The following is a 16,532-nucleotide window of genomic DNA, read 5'->3' on the forward strand; positions in this document are numbered from 1 at the left end:
GCCTGAAAATGCTTTTAAGCGCATAAAAACTAACACTCTTGATTTCTGGCTAAATAAAAGCTGTTGCAATGATATTTCCATGCTGAACTGAGTTGTTCTGGCTCAAATATGAAGGCAAACCCACTTTCCTTTCAGTATTTTGCTGCATTTGGCAGAAATCAGCTCATTCGGCCTGAAAATGCTTTTAAGCGCATAAAAACTTACACTCTTGATTTCGGGCTAAATAAAAGCTGTTGCAATGATATTTCCATGCTGAACTGAGTTGTTCTGGGTCAAATATGAAGGCAAACCCACTTTCCTTTCAGTATTTTGCTGCATTTGGAAGAAACAGGCATATTTGCTCATTTGGCCTGAAAATGCTTTTAAGCGCATAAAAACTTACAGTTTTGATTTCTGGCTAAATAAAAGCTGTTGCAATGATATTTCCATGCTGAACTGAGTTGTTCTGGCTCAAATATGAAGGCAAACCCACTTTCCTTTCAGTATTTTGCTGCATTAGGCAGAAATCAGCTCATTCGGCCTGAAAATGCTTTTAAGCGCATAAAAACTTACACTATTGATTTCTGGCTAAATAAAACCTGTTGCAATGATATTTCCATGCTGAACTGAGTTGTTCTGGCTCAAATATGAAGGCAAACCCACTTTCCTTTCAGTATTTTGCTGCATTTGGCAGAAACAGACATATTTGCTCATTCGGCCTGAAAATGCTTTTAAGCGCATAAAAACTTACGCTCTTGATTTCTGGCTAAATAAAAGCTGTTGCAATGATATTTCCATGCTGAACTGAGTTGTTCTGGCTCAAATATGAAGGCAAACCCACTTTCCTTTTATTATTTTGCTGCATTTGGCAGAAACAGGCATATTTGCTCATTTGGCCTGAAAATGCTTTTAAGCGCATAAAAACTAACACTCTTGATTTCTGGCTAAATAAAAGCTGTTGCAATGATATTTCCATGCTGAACTGAGTTGTTCTGGCTCAAATATGAAGGCAAACCCACTTTCCTTTCAGTATTTTGCTGCATTTGGCAGAAACAGGCCTATTTGCTCATTCGGCCTGAAAATGCTTTTAAGCGCATAGAAACTTACACTCTTGATTTCTGGCTAAATAAAAGCTGTTGCAATGATATTTCCATGCTGAACTGAGATATTCTTGGTCAAATATCAAGGCAAACCCACTTTCCTTTCAGTATTTTGCTGCATTTGGCAGAAACAGGCATATTTGCTCATTCGGCCTGAAAATGCTTTTAAGCGCATAAAAACTTACACTCTTGATTTCTGGCTAAATAAAAGCTGTTGCAATGATATTTCCATGCTGAACTGAGTTGTTCTGGCTCAAATATGAAGGCAAACCCACTTTCCTTTCAGTATTTTGCTGCATTTGGCAGAAATCAGCTCATTCGGCCTGAAAATGCTTTTAAGCGCATAAAAACTTACACTCTTGATTTCGGGCTAAATAAAAGCTGTTGCAATGATATTTCCATGCTGAACTGAGTTGTTCTGGCTCAAATATGAAGGCAAACCCACTTTCCTTTCAGTATTTTGCTGCATTTGGCAGAAACAGGCATATTTGCTCATTTGGCCTGAAAATGCTTTTAAGCGCATAAAAACTAACACTCTTGATTTCTTGCTAAATAAAAGCTGTTGCAATGATATTTCCATGCTGAACTGAGTTGTTCTGGCTCAAATATGAAGGCAAACCCACTTTCCTTTCAGTATTTTGCTGCATTTGGCAGAAACAGGCCTATTTGCTCAGTCGGCCTGAAAATGCTTTTAAGCGCATAAAAACTTACGCTCTTGATTTCTGGCTAAATAAAAGCTGTTGCAATAATATTTCCATGCTGAACTGAGATATTCTTGGTCAAATATGAAGGCAAACCCACTTTCCTTTCAGTATTTTGCTGCATTTGGCAGAAACAGGCATATTTGCTCATTCGGCCTGAAAATGCTTTTAAGCGCATAAAAACTTACACTCTTGATTTCTGGCTAAATAAAAGCTGTTGCAATGATATTTCCATGCTGAACTGAGTTGTTCTGGCTCAAATATGAAGGCAAACCCACTTTCCTTTCAGTATTTTGCTGCATTTGGCAGAAATCAGCTCATTCGGCCTGAAAATGCTTTTAAGCGCATAAAAACTTACACTCTTGATTTCGGGCTAAATAAAAGCTGTTGCAATGATATTTCCATGCTGAACTGAGTTGTTCTGGGTCAAATATGAAGGCAAACCCACTTTCCTTTCAGTATTTTGCTGCATTTGGCAGAAACAGGCCTATTTGCTCATTCGGCCTGAAAATGCTTTTAAGCGCATAAAAACTTACGCTCTTGATTTCTGGCTAAATAAAAGCTGTTGCAATGATATTTCCATGCTGAACTGAGATATTCTTGGTCAAATATGAAGGCAAACCCACTTTCCTTTCAGTATTTTGCTGCATTTGGCAGAAACAGGCATATTTGCTCATTCGGCCTGAAAATGCTTTTAAGCGCATAAAAACTTACACTCTTGATTTCTGCCTAAATAAAAGCTGTTGCAATGATATTTCCATGCTGAACTGAGTTGTTCTGGCTCAAATATGAAGGCAAACCCACTTTCCTTTCAGTATTTTGCTGCATTTGGCAGAAACAGGCATATTTGCTTATTTGGTCTGAAAATGCTTTTAAGCGCATAAAAACTTACAGTTTTGATTTCTGGCTAAATAAAAGCTGTTGCAATGATATTTCCATGCTGAACTTAGTTGTTCTGGCTCAAATATGAAGGCAAACCCACTTTCCTTTCAGTATTTTGCTGCATTTGGCAGAAATCAGCTCATTCGGCCTGAAAATGCTTTTAAGCGCATAAAAACTTACACTATTGATTTCTGGCTAAATAAAACCTGTTGCAATGATATTTCCATGCTGAACTGAGTTGTTCTGGCTCAAATATGAAGGCAAACCCACTTTCCTTTCAGTATTTTGCTGCATTTGGCAGAAATCAGCTCATTCGGCCTGAAAATGCTTTTAAGCGCATAAAAACTTACACTCTTGATTTCTGGCTAAATAAAAGCAGTTGCAATGGTATTTCCATGCTGAACTGAGTTGTTCTGGGTCAAATATGAAGGCAAACCCACTTTCCTTTCAGTATTTTGCTGCATTTGGCAGAAACAGACATATTTGCTCATTCGGCCTGAAAATGCTTTTAAGCGCATAAAAACTTACGCTCTTGATTTCTGGCTAAATAAAACCTGTTGCAATGATATTTCCATGCTGAACTGAGTTGTTCTGGGTCAAATATGAAGGCAATCCCACTTTCCTTTCAGTATTTTGCTGCATTTGGCAGAAACAGGCATATTTGCTCACTCGGCCTGAAAATGCTTTTAAGCGCATAAAAACTTACACTCTTAATTTCTGGCTAAATAAAAGCTGTTGCAATGATATTTCCATGCTGAACTGAGTTATGCTGGCTCAAATATGAAGCAAACCCACTTTCCTTTCAGTATTTTGCTGCATTTGGCAGAAATCAGCTCATTCGGCCTGAAAATGCTTTTAAGCGCATAAAAACTTACACTCTTGATTTCTGGCTAAATAAAAGCTGTTGCAATGATATTTCCATGCTGAACTGAGTTGTTCTGGCTCAAATATGAAGGCAAACCCACTTTCCTTTCAGTATTTTGTTGCATTTGTTAGAAACAAGCATATTTGCTCATTCGGCCTGAAAATGCTTTTAAGCGCATAAAAACTTACTCTCGTGATTTCTGGCTAAATAAAAGCTGTTGCAATGATATTTCCATGCTTAACTGAGTTGTTCTGGCTCAAATATGAAGGCAAACCCACTTTCCTTTCAGTATTTTGCTGCATTTGGCAAAAATCAGCTCATTCGGCCTGAAAATGCTTTTAAGCGCATAAAAACTTACACTCTTGATTTCTGGCTAAATAAAAGCTGTTGCAATGATATTTCCATGCTGAACTGAGTTGTTCTGGCTCAAATATGAAGGCAAACCCACTTTCCTTTCAGTATTTTGCTGCATTTGGCAGAAACAGGCCTATTTGCTCATTCGGCCTGAAAATGCTTTTAAGCGCATAAAAACTTACACTCTTGATTTCTGCCTAAATAAAACCTGTTGCAATGATATTTCCATGCTGAACTGAGTTGTCCTGGCTCAAATATGAAGGCAAACCCACTTTCCTTTCAGTATTTTGCTGCATTTGGCAGAAACAGGCATATTTGCTCATTCGGCCTGAAAATGCTTGTAAGCGCATAAAAACTTACACTCTTGATTTCTGCCTAAATAAAACCTGTTGCAATGATATTTCCATGCTGAACTGAGTTGTTCTGGCTCAAATATGAAGGCAAACCCACTTTCCTTTCAGTATTTTGCTGCATTTGGCAGAAACAGGCATATTTGCTCATTCGGCCTGAAAATGCTTTTAAGCGCATAAAAACTTACACTCTTGATTTCTGGCTAAATAAAAGCTGTTGCAATGATATTTCCATGCTGAACTGAGTTGTTCTGGCTCAAATATGAAGGCAAACCCACTTTCCTTTCAGTATTTTGCTGCATTTGGCAGAAACAGACATATTTGCTCATTCGGCCTGAAAATGCTTTTAAGCGCATAAACACTTACACTCTTGATTTCTGGCTAAATAAAAGCTGTTGCAATGATATTTCCATGCTGAACTGAGTTGTTCTGGGTCAAATATTAAGGCAAACCCACTTTCCTTTCAGTATTTTGCTGCATTTGGCAGAAATCAGCTCATTCGGCCTGAAAATGCTTTTAAGCGCATAAAAACTTACACTCTTGATTTCTGGCTAAATAAAAGCTGTTGCAATGATATTTCCATGCTGAACTGAGATGTTCTTGGTCAAATATGAAGGCAAACCCACTTTCCTTACAGTATTTTGCTGCATTTGGCAGAAACAGGCATATTTGCTCATACGGCCTGAAAATGCTTTTAAGCGCATAAAAACTTACACTCTTGATTTCTGGCTAAATAAAAGCTGTTGCAATGATATTTCCATGCTGAACTGAGTTGTTCTGGCTCCAATATGAAGGCAAACCCACTTTCCTTTCAGTATTTTGCTGCATTTGGCAGAAATCAGCTCATTCGGCCTGAAAATGCTTTTAGGCGCATAAAAACTTACACTCTTGATTTCTGGCTAAATAAAAGCTGTTGCAATGATATTTCCATGCTGAACTGAGTTGATCTAGGTCAAATATGAAGGCAAACCCACTTTCCTTTTAGTATTTTGCTGCATTTGGCAGAAACAAGCATGTTTGCTCAGTCGGCCTAAAAATGCTTTTAAGTGCATAAAAACTTACACTCTTGATTTCTGGCTAAATAAAAGCTGTTGCAATGATATTTCCATGCTGAACTGAGTTGTTCTGGGTCAAATATGAAGGCAAACCCACTTTCCTTTCAGTATTTTGCTCCATTTGGCAGAAACAAGCATTTTTGCTAATTCGGCCTGAAAATGCTTTTAAGCGCATAACAAATTACACTCTTGATTTCTGGCTAAATAAAAGCTGTTGCTATGATATTGCCATGCTGAACTGAGTTGTTCTGGCTCAAATATGAAGGCAAACCCACTTTCCTTTCAGTATTTTGCTGCATTTGGCAGAAACAAGCATATTTGCTAATTCGGCCTGAAAATGCTTTTAAGCGCATAACAACATACACTCTTGATTTCTGGCTAAATAAAAGCTGTTGCAATGATATTTCCATGCTGAACTGAGTTGTTCTGGGTCAAACATGAAGGTAAAACCACTTTCCTTTGAGTATTTTGCTGCAATTGGCAGAAATCAGCTCATTTGGCCTGAAAATGCTTTTAAGCGCATAAAAACTTACACTCTTGATTTCTGGCTACATAAAAGATGTTGCCATGATATTTCCATGCTGAACTGAGTTGTTCTGGGTCAAAAATGAAGGCAAACCCACTTTCATTTCAGTATTTTCCTGCAATTGGCAGAAATCAGCTCAGTCGGCCTGAAAATGCTTTTAAGCGCATAAAAACTTACACTCTTGATTTCTGGCTAAATAAAAGCTGTTGCAATGATATTTCCATGCTGAACTGAGTTGATCTGGGTCAAATATGAAGGCAAACCCACTTTCCTTTCAGTATTTTGCTCCATTTGGCAGAAACAAGCATATTTGCTAATTCGGCCTGAAAATGCTTTTAAGCGCATAAAAACTTCCACTCTTGATTTCTGGCTAAATAAAAGCTGTTGCAATGACATTTCCATGCTGAACTGAGTTGTTCTGGGTCAAATATGAAGGCAAACCCACTTTCCTTTGAGTATTTTGCTGTAATTGGCAGAAATCAGCTCATTCGGCCTGAAAATGCTTTTAAGCGCATAAAAACTTCCACTCTTGATTTCTGGCTAAATAAAAGCTGTTGCAATGACATTTCCATGCTGAACTGAGTTGTTCTGGGTCAAATATGAAGGCAAACCCACTTTCCTTTGAGTATTTTGCTGCAATTGGCAGAAATCAGCTCATTCGGCCTGAAAATGCTTTTAAGCGCATAAAAACTTACACTCTTGATTTCTGGCTAAATAAAAGCTGTTGCAATTACATTTCCATGCTGAACTGAGTTGTTCTGGCTCAAATATGAAGGCAAACCCACTTTCCTTTTATTATTTTGCTGCATTTGGCAGAAACAGGCATATTTGCTCATTTGGCCTGAAAATGCTTTTAAGCGCATAAAAACTAACACTCTTGATTTCTGGCTAAATAAAAGCTGTTGCAATGATATTTCCATGCTGAACTGAGTTGTTCTGGCTCAAATATGAAGGCAAACCCACTTTCCTTTCAGTATTTTGCTGCATTTGGCAGAAACAAGCATATTTGCTCATTCGGCCTTCTTCTTCTTTTCCTTTCGGCTGCTCCCTTTCAGGGGTCGCCACAGCGAATCATGTGCCTCCATCTAACTCTATCCTCTGCATCCTCTTCACTCACACCAACTAACTTCATGTCCTCCCTCACTACATCCCTAAATGTCCTCTTTGGTCTTCCTCTAGACCTCCTGCCTGGCAGCTCCAACCTCAGCATCCTTCTACCAATATATTCAGTTTCTCCTCTGAACATGTCCAAACCACCTCAATCTGGCCTCTCTGACTTTATCTCCAAAACATCTAACATGAGCTGTCCCTCTGATGTACTCATTCCTGATCCTGTCCATCCTCGTCACTCCCAAAGAGAACCTCAACATCTTAAGCTCTGCTACCTCCAGCTCTGCCTCCTGTCTTTTCTTCAGTGCCACTGTCTCTAAGCCGAACAACATTGCTGGTCTCACCACCGTCTTGAACATCTTTCCTTTCATTCTCACTGATACTCTTTTATCACACAACACACCTGACACTTTTCTCCACCCGTTCCAACCTGCCTGCACTCGCCTCTTCACCTCTTTTCCACACTCACCGTTGCTCTGAACCGTTGACCCTAAGTACTTAAAGTCCTGCACCTTCTTCACCTCTGCTCCCTGTAACCTCACCATTCCACCTGAGTCCCTCTCATTGGCACACATGTATTCTGTCTTGCTGCGGCTAAGCTTCATTCCTCTGTTTTCCAGAGCAGACCTCCACCTCTCTAGATTTTCCTCCACCTGCTCCCTGCTCTCACTACAAATAACAATGTCATCTGCAAACATCATAGTCCAGGGAGATTCTTGTCTAACCTCATCTGTCAGTCTGTCCATCACCAGAGCAAACAAGAAGGGGCTCAAAGCCGATCATTGATGCAGACCCACCTCCACCTTGAACTCCTCTGTCACACCTACAGCACACCTCACCACTGTCTTACAGCTCTCATACATGTCCTGCACCACTCTAACATACTTCTCTTCCACTCCAGACGTCCTCATACAATACCACAGCTCCTCTCTCTGCACCCTGTCATACGCTTTTTCTAAATCTACGAAGACACAATGCAACTCCCTATGACCCTCTCTGTACTTCTCCATCAGCGTCCTCAAAGCAAATACTGCATCTGTTGTACTCTTTCTAGGCATGAAACCATATTGCTGCTCACAAATACTCACCTCTGACCTTAGCCGAGCTTCCACTACTCTTTCCCACAACTTCATTGTGTGACTCATCAGCTTTATTCCTCTGTAGTTGCCACAGCTCTGCACATCTCCCTTGTTCTTAAAAATTGGTACCAGTACACTTTTCCTCCAGTCCTCTGGCATCCTCTCACTCTCCAAGATCTTGTTAAACAAACTAGTCAAAAACTCTACTGCCGCCTCTCCTAGACACTTCCATACCTCCACAGGTATGTCATCAGGACCAACTGCCTTTCCACTCTTCATCCTCTTCAATGTCCTCCTCACTTCACTCTTACTAATCTTTGCTACTTCCTGCTCCACAACAGTCACCTCTTCTACTCTTCGTTCCCTTTCATTTTCCTCGTTCATCAACTCTTCAAAGTACTCCTTCCATCTTCCCATCACACTCCTGGCACCTGTCAATACATTTCCATCCTTATCTTTAATCACCCTAACCTGCTGCACATCCTTTCCATCTCTATCTCTTTGTCTGGCCAACCTGTACAAATCCACCTCTCCCTCTTTAGTGTCCAACCTAGCATACAAGTCCTCATATGCTCTTTGTTTGGCCTGTGCCACCTCTATCTTCACCTTACGCTGTATCTCCCTGTACTCCTGTCTACTCTCTTCAGTCCTCTCAGTGTCCCACTTCTTCTTAGCTAACCTCTTTCTCTGTATACACTCCTGAACTTCCTCGTTCCACCACCAAGTCTCCTTGTCCGCTTTCCTCTTTCCAGATGACACACCGAGTACCCTCCTACCTGTCTCCCTGATCAAATTAGCTGTAGTAGTCCAGTCATCTGGAAGCACCTCCAAACCACCCAGAGTCTGTCTCAGCTCCTCCCTGAAAACTAAACGACATTCTTCCTTTTTCAACTTCCACCACTTCGTCCTCTGCTCTGCCTTAGTCCTCCTTATCTTCCTCACCACCAGCATCATTTTACACACCATCATCCTGTGTTGTCTGGCTACACTCTCCCCTACCAATGCTTTACAGTCACTGATCTCTTTCAGATTACAACGTCTACACAAGATGTAGTCTACCTGAGTGCTTCTCCCTCCGCTCTTGTACGTCACCCTATGTTCCTGCCTCTTCTGAAACAAAGTGTTTACTACAGCCATTTCCATCCTCTTTGCAAAGTCAACCACCATCTGTCCTTCTGCATTCCTGTCCTGAACACCAAACCTGCCCATAACAGTCTCATCACCTCTGTTCCCTTCACCTACATGCCCATTGAAATCTGCACCAATGACAACTCTCTCACCTCTGGGGATGCTCTGCATCACTTCATCTAACTCACTCCAGAATTTCTCCTTCTCTTCTAACTCACATCCTACCTGTGGGGCATAACCACTCACAACATTGAACATCACCCCTTCAACTTCCAGCTTCAGACTCATCAACCTGTCTGATACTCTTTTCACCTCTAGAACATTCCTCACAAAATCCTCTTTCAATATAACTCCTACTCCATTTCTCTTCCTATCTGACCCATGGTAAAACAACTTGAACCCTGCTCCTAAGCTTCTAGCCTTGCTACCTTTCCACCTGGTCTCCTGGACACACAGTTAGTTAGTACTTGGTAGGAAGACCGCCTGGGAATACCAGGTGCTGTAAGCTTTTTTGCTTGGGTTTACGGGCAGCACAAGCTGGTGTTACTGCCTATTTATTCATAGAAATTGTTCTATATTTTCATCAAATTTTGTTCTTTTATTGCTGTTTTCCTACTTTATTGGTTTGTCAACCATCGTGCTTCATTACTAGTAGACCATGTTACGGTCCTGGCCATATGTGTTGTTTTTATTTTGTTGTTCTTATAGGTGCCCTGCCTGATTGGCCGGATTGGGGGGCAGTACAGGAAGCTGATTGGTCCATCCTACACTTCCTGGAGTTTTAAAAGTACGGTTCCCAACAGCTAGCGAGGCTCTTTCTGGCAGCAGCACCTGTTTGCTGTTCTTGGTTTCCAAACCTTATTTAGCATTTTTGAATTGTTAGGTTTTGTGCCGTGGTTTTGTTTATAAATTGTATATTTTGTAAATAGTATTAAATCTGTAGGGGTGAACAGCGATTTTCTTTTGATTGTTTTCTCTTGTTTTCACATTAGGGAGTTAGGGTTAGCGACTGTCTTTTGGTTTGTTTATTTCTATCAGGCTAGCTAGCACTTTCTGTGGGAAATGGCTTATTTTGTTTATTATGTTGGCCTTGGTTCGCCCTGAGTTGTAGTGTCATGTTTTGTTTGACACTTTCTTTCGTTTAAAATAAATATCATTCTGTTGGAACATCTCGATCCTGGATTTTGGTTTGGGGATCGGAGAGGGAACATGCTAATTTATCTTTGTATGTTGCACCCTGACCCCCTAGACAGGGGCGTAACAGACCAGTACAGTTATAGTACTTTGTACTTTGCCACATTTATCTTCTTCTTAGCAAGTGTTATGCATTCTGCTTCTCCAGCGTTTTTAAGAGCTGTTGATGATGTCAAATGCAGCTTACGGCCACACCGCTCTCTAAGCGCCCGATCTCGTCCGATCTCGGCAGCCAAATAGAGCCCGGCCTGGTTAGTACTTGGTAGGAAGACCGCCTGGGAATACCAGGTGCTGTAAGCTTTTTTGCTTGGGTTTACGGGCAGCACAAGCTGGTGTTACTGCCTATTTATTCATAGAAATTGTTCTATATTTTCATCAAATTTTTTTCTTTCATTGCTGTTTTGCTACTTTTTTGGTTTGTCAACCATCGTGCTTCATTACTAGTAGACCATGTTACGGTCCTGGCCATATGTGTTGTTTTTATTTTGTTGTTCTTATAGGTGCCCTGCCTGATTGGCCGGATTGGGGGGCAGTACAGGAAGCTGATTGGTCCATCCTACACTTCCTGGAGTTTTAAAAGTACGGTTCCCAACAGCTAGCGAGGCTCTTTCTGGCATCAGCACCTGTTTGCTGTTCTTGGTTTCCAAACCTTATTTAGCATTTTTGAATTGTTAGGTTTTGTGCCGTGGTTTGGTTTATAAATTGTATATTTTGTAAATAGTATTAAATCTGTAGGGGTGAACTGCCAATTTCTTTGGACTGTTTTCACATTAGGGAGTTAGGGTTAGCGACTGTCTTTTGGTTTGTTTATTTCTATCAGGCTAGCTAGCACTTTCTGTGGGAAATGGCTTATTTTGTTTATTATGTTGGCCTTGGTTCGCCCTGAGTTGTAGTGTCATGTTTTGTTTGACACTTTATTTCGTTTAAAATAAATATCATTCTGTTGGAACATCTCGATCCTGGATTTTGGTTTGGAGACCGGAGAGGGAACATCCTAATTTATCTTTGTATGTTGCACCCTGACCCCCTAGACAGGGGCGTAACAGACCAGTACAGTTAAAGTACTTTGTACTTTGCCACATTTATCTTCTTCTTAGCAAGTGTCATGCATTCTGCTTCTCCAGCGTTTTTAAGAGCTGTTGATGATGTCAAATGCAGCTTACAGCCACACCGCTCTCTAAGCGCCCGATCTCGTCCGATCTCGGAAGCCCAATAGAGCCTGGCCTGGTTGGTACTTGGTAGGAAGACCGCCTGGGAATACCAGGTGCTGTAAGCTTTTTTGCTTGGGTTTACAAGCAGCACAAGCTGGTGTTACTGCCTATTTATTCATAGAAATTGTTCTATATTTTCATCAAATTTTGTTCGTTCATTGCTGTTTTGCTGCTTTATTGGTTTGTCAACCATCGTGCTTCTTTACTACTAGACCAGTACCGTTTTAGTACTTTGCAACATTTATCTTCTTCTTAGCGAGTGTCATGCATTCTGCTTCTCCAGCGTTTTTAGGAGCTGTTGATGATATCAAATGCAGCTTACGGCCACACCGCTCCCTAAGCGCCCGATCTCGTCCGATCTCGGAAGCCAAAAAGAGCCGGGCCTGGTTAGTACTTGGTAGGAAGACTGCATGGGAATACCAGGTGCTGTAAGCTTTTTTGCTTGGGTTTACGGGCAGCACAAGCTGGTGTTACTGCCTATTTATTCATAGAAATTGTTCTATATTTTCATCAAATTTTGTTCTTTCATTGCTGTTTTGCTACTTTATTGGTTTGTCAACCATCGTGCTTCATTACTAGTAGACCATGTTACGGTCCTGGCCATGTGTTGTTTTTATTTTGTTGTTCTTATAGGTGCCCTGCCTGATTGGCCGGATTGGGGGGCAGTACAGGAAGCTGATTGGGCCATCCTACACTTCCTGGAGTTTTAAAAGTACGGTTCCCAACAGCTAGCGAGGCTCTTTCTGGCAGCAGCACCTGTTTGCTGTTGGTTGGGGGAGGAGGTGTGTTCTTTTTGAGAGTGTGCTGCAGGAAGCAGACCTGTGTGAGAGCTGCTGATTTTTTGGTTTGTGCTTTTTCTTGCTCTTCTTTTCCCCATACTAAATAGTGGTTTTTGGTTTTTGGCTTTTTGTTTCTTATCCCCCCGGCGGATTTCTGTCCGTACGGGGGCGCCTTTAGTTGGCTTCCATGCCTTATTTTTTTCTATCATTGTTTTTCTCGGCCAATGTCGGCACTTCCTGGCTTTTGTTTGAGAAATGAGAGGAGTTTTTCTTCACTGGAAAAATCAAGAGAGATGAAAGGAATAAGAGGAAATCTGATAGAGAACTGCAAGATGGTGGAAACTGGAGAACAACACCATGATGTGGAAGATGGTGGAAGGAGGACGGCTGCAGGGGATACTGTGAGACCATGCGCCAGCAAAAGCACAGAACGGCTGCCGGAGAAGGCGTGGATTGGTGGGGAAAGGCAGAAGAGATGGCCGGCTGTTGGAGGTAATGCAGTTGCTGGAAAACAACATGAAGAGATGGCAAGAATAAGAGGAGAGATGAGCGGAAGACGAGAAGCGAGAAAGGAAACAAGGTATGAGAAAGAGTTGACTGTTTTGGCAGAAGTAATAGGGGAAGAGCGGCTAAAAACTATGGAACTATTACGAGCCATAAGAGAGGTGTGTGGCGGAATTGGGGCACTGAGAGAGACAGGACCAAATAAATTTGAAGTGACTGTGAAGAATGGGAAAAAGAGACTGTTGGATGGACTAAAAGTGGGGAGAGCAGTAGTGATGGTAAAGTCTTTGGCAATAGATGAGTTGGTGGTTTCCTTCTTAAACTTACCAGCTTATATTTCTGATGGAGAAATACTACAGAAGCTTGATGTTTGGGGAGTAGCAGCAATCTCCCCAATAAAAAGGAGACTGTGGCCAGGAACTGATGTGGCTGATGGCACCAGATATCTAAAAGTTAAGTTCAATGAGACTGTGCAATCACTGCCCTACTCCGCAAAGTTTATGACAGCAACTGGCCCAGAGTATTTCAGGGTAATGCATAATAATCAAGTTAAGGTATGCAGGATGTGTTTACAGCCTGGGCATATCGTCAGAGATTGCCCAGATTTCACTTGTTTCAAGTGTAACAGACAGGGTCATTATGCGAGGGAGTGTGATGCCCAGGAGCATAGGTGTGACTCATGCCATAGTCCACAGGATGAATGTGTGTGTCAAAACAAAACGACTGATCCCCAATGAGGATGCTGGAATAAGGCCTCCAGAGGAGGTAGGACTGGATTTTGACAGTGAAGGAGCAAGTGAATATGAGGAGGGGGGAGGAGAGGTAATGGAGACTCAGGCCAGTGAACTGGTCCTTTCAGAGAATAAAAAGGAAAACAATGTGAATGAGATTGGGTCAAGTCTGGATCTAGTGTTGGCGGAGTGGAGTGGAGAAGTAGCCAGTCACCCTGAAGAGGGCGAGAGGGGTATGCTTCACGCTCCTCTGTCTAGACTTCCAATTCAAGGTGAGCCATTACCTGACCCCAGAGGTATTGCTCTAGAAATTGCTGTATCGACTCCTCAGGCTGACGGTGATGAATCAGAGGCAGAGATGGACTTTCAGCAAGTAAGGCACATGAGGAAAAGAGGACAAAAGAAGTCCGGGGAAGGTGTGGTGGAGGGCAAAGGGAAAGGGAAGAAACAGGCCAGAGATAGATGACCCCCTTTTGTGTGATCCTTTTCATGCATCTCCAGTCCCAAAACCTAAATGGCCTAGGAAAGGTATGGAAAATTAAAAGACTGTGTGAAGACATGGACTGTGACATCCTGTGCGTCCAGGAATGTAGATGGACTATGGAAAAAATAGACAAAATAAAGACTTTTTGGAGAGGGGATTTGTTTTATTCCCTCTCTGCTGACAAAACCGCAGGTGTAGCAGGATTTGTAAAGCCAGGTGTTTTTGAGAATGTGACAGAGGTTTTTAAGGATAACCAAGGGAGACTGTTGGTTCTAGATACTGTATATCGCAATAGAAACTACAGAGTTCTAAATCTATATGGCCCAAACAGTGAAGGTGATAGGAGGGTTTTTTTTGGCCGCTGTAAAAGGTGGACGGACGATCGCTCGGTAGTGGTGGGGGACTGGAATGTTGCTCTAACTGGGCTGGATGTGAGTGCAAACAATGTTTTCAAAACAGACACTAGTAGATCGGCTGTTTTTCAGTGGATGACTGAGGGTGATTTGATTGATGCTTGGAGAGTTCTGAACCCTGGCACCCGTGCGTATTCGCGCAGGCAAGTAGTATTGGGCAAACTAAAGCAGTCTAGGATAGACCTGTGTTTGCTGGCGTCGGGCTTGATTCCTATGTTAAAAAAGTGTGAATATAATTTCTGCACATGGAGTGATCATGCCTCGCTGAATGTGACTCTTGGGGAGGGTAGCATGCAGAGGAACGGAGGGGTGTGGTGTTTTAACTCAGCCCTCCTGGAGGATTCTTTTTTTAAGGATAAAATGAAGTCTTTTCTCTCTGCTCTGTGTGAAGAAAGTGAATTTGTAGTAGATATCATTGAGTGGTGGGAGCGCGCCAACTTTAAAATTAGGAGGCGCTGCATTGCACTGAGCAGAGAGAAAAGGCTAAGGGAAAGAGCTAAGGAGGCTGAGTTGAGACACCGTCTGAAAAAGGAAGTTGAGCTTGTTGAAGCTGGGCATGGCCATCCCCTGGATGGCTATCTTGGACTAAGAGAGCAGCTAACACGCCTAGATGAGGAAAAATGTAAAGGGGCAATGATCCGCAGCAAAATACAACATGTAGTGGAGGGAGAGCGCTGTACAGCATACTTTTTGGGCTTAGAAAAGAGAAGGCAGACCAAAACATACATAACAGAAATACAGGATTCTGAAGGCAATACACACACCGATTTAGTAGATATATTACAAACTATACAGGATTTTTACTCTAATCTTTTCAGTAAACAAAATATAGGAAAAGCACAAAGAGAAAATATTGGGTAATGTCGGCTGCTCTCTCGATCCTGAGGACGCGGCTATGTGTGATGGCGACCTCCAGCCGGAGGACATCAGTGCAGCCATTGCTGAAATGCATAGAGCTAGAAGCCCGGGTTTGGACGGCCTCTCGGCAGAGTTCTATCAGTCCTATAAGGATTTGCTATCTCCGATCCTCTGTGGGTTGTTCTCTGCCATGCAAACGGAGAACAGATGTGCGGAGTCTTTCGTGAGAGGCGTGATCACTCTGGTTTACAAAAATAAGGGAGCCAGGACCGACTTGGGGAATTATAGGCCCATTAGTTTGCTCAATACTGACTACAAAATCCTGGCTAAGGTGCTGGCGTCCAGACTCGAAAGAGTGATTGGGTCGATAGTTGGGCCTACCCAGACTTATAGCATTCCGGGGAGGGATATTGCCGATTGTATCCTGTCAACCAGATTCTCATTTCAACAGCTAATGGCCACAGGTGGCATCTACTTGAGTGTGGACCTAGAGAAGGCGTTTGATAGGGTGAGTCATGAGTTCCTCTTTGAGTGTCTGGGGGTTTTTGGGTTCGGCCCAACTTTTCGAGCATGGGTGGAGCTGTTGTATGGCCGAGCTACTAGTGTTGTCAAATGTAATGGCTTCCTGACTGATCCCTTCCCTTTGGAGAGGTCGGTTAGGCAGGGGTGCCCCCTGTCGGCTATGCTTTATGCAATAGTGGCCGAGCCCCTAGCGAAATTAATCTTAAGCGATACAAAAATAAATGGAATAAAATCACCGGTTGACTCAGACTTTAGAATTGCACTATATGCAGATGATATTAACATAATGGTTAAAGATAAGAACAGCTTGCAACGGGTGCTCGGTCACCTAAATGCATATGAGCAAGTCACAGGGGCGCGAGTCAATAACAATAAATCTAAACTAATTCTTGGTCCTGGGACTGATCTAGGTGGTGAGGGGCAGGGGTTCAAAAGGGGAGAGGAGGAGTTTAAACTCCTGGGAGTCTACATGGGACCTCAAATGGAGGCAAGCATTCGAAGAACCTGGTTGGAGCGGATTTCGTGGTGTAGATCTAGGCTCGGACTGTGGAAGATGAGAGAGAGAATTCCTTCAGGGGTGGCCACAGAGATGGAGAGAAGTTTTACAGGGGACACAAGATGGTCTGGGGGAAGGGGATGGAATTGTTTTCACCTTGTCATATGATATAAAGAACAGGAATCTGATAGAATTACCTACTAAATTCTGG

General features: G+C 42.2%; 3 pseudogenes; all 3 read left to right on the forward strand.

Moving 5' to 3' along the window:
• Nucleotides 1–10,504: 10,504 nt before the first annotated feature.
• Nucleotides 10,505–10,623, forward strand: LOC137110004 (5S ribosomal RNA; annotated as a pseudogene).
• An 857-nt stretch (nucleotides 10,624–11,480) lies between these two features.
• On the forward strand, nucleotides 11,481–11,599 carry LOC137110009 (5S ribosomal RNA; annotated as a pseudogene).
• A 251-nt stretch (nucleotides 11,600–11,850) lies between these two features.
• Nucleotides 11,851–11,969, forward strand: LOC137110012 (5S ribosomal RNA; annotated as a pseudogene).
• Nucleotides 11,970–16,532: the final 4,563 nt, after the last annotated feature.

The sequence above is a fragment of the Channa argus genome, unplaced genomic scaffold, assembly GCF_033026475.1.
Source record: "Channa argus isolate prfri unplaced genomic scaffold, Channa argus male v1.0 Contig005, whole genome shotgun sequence".
Classification (NCBI taxonomy): domain Eukaryota; kingdom Metazoa; phylum Chordata; class Actinopteri; order Anabantiformes; family Channidae; genus Channa; species Channa argus.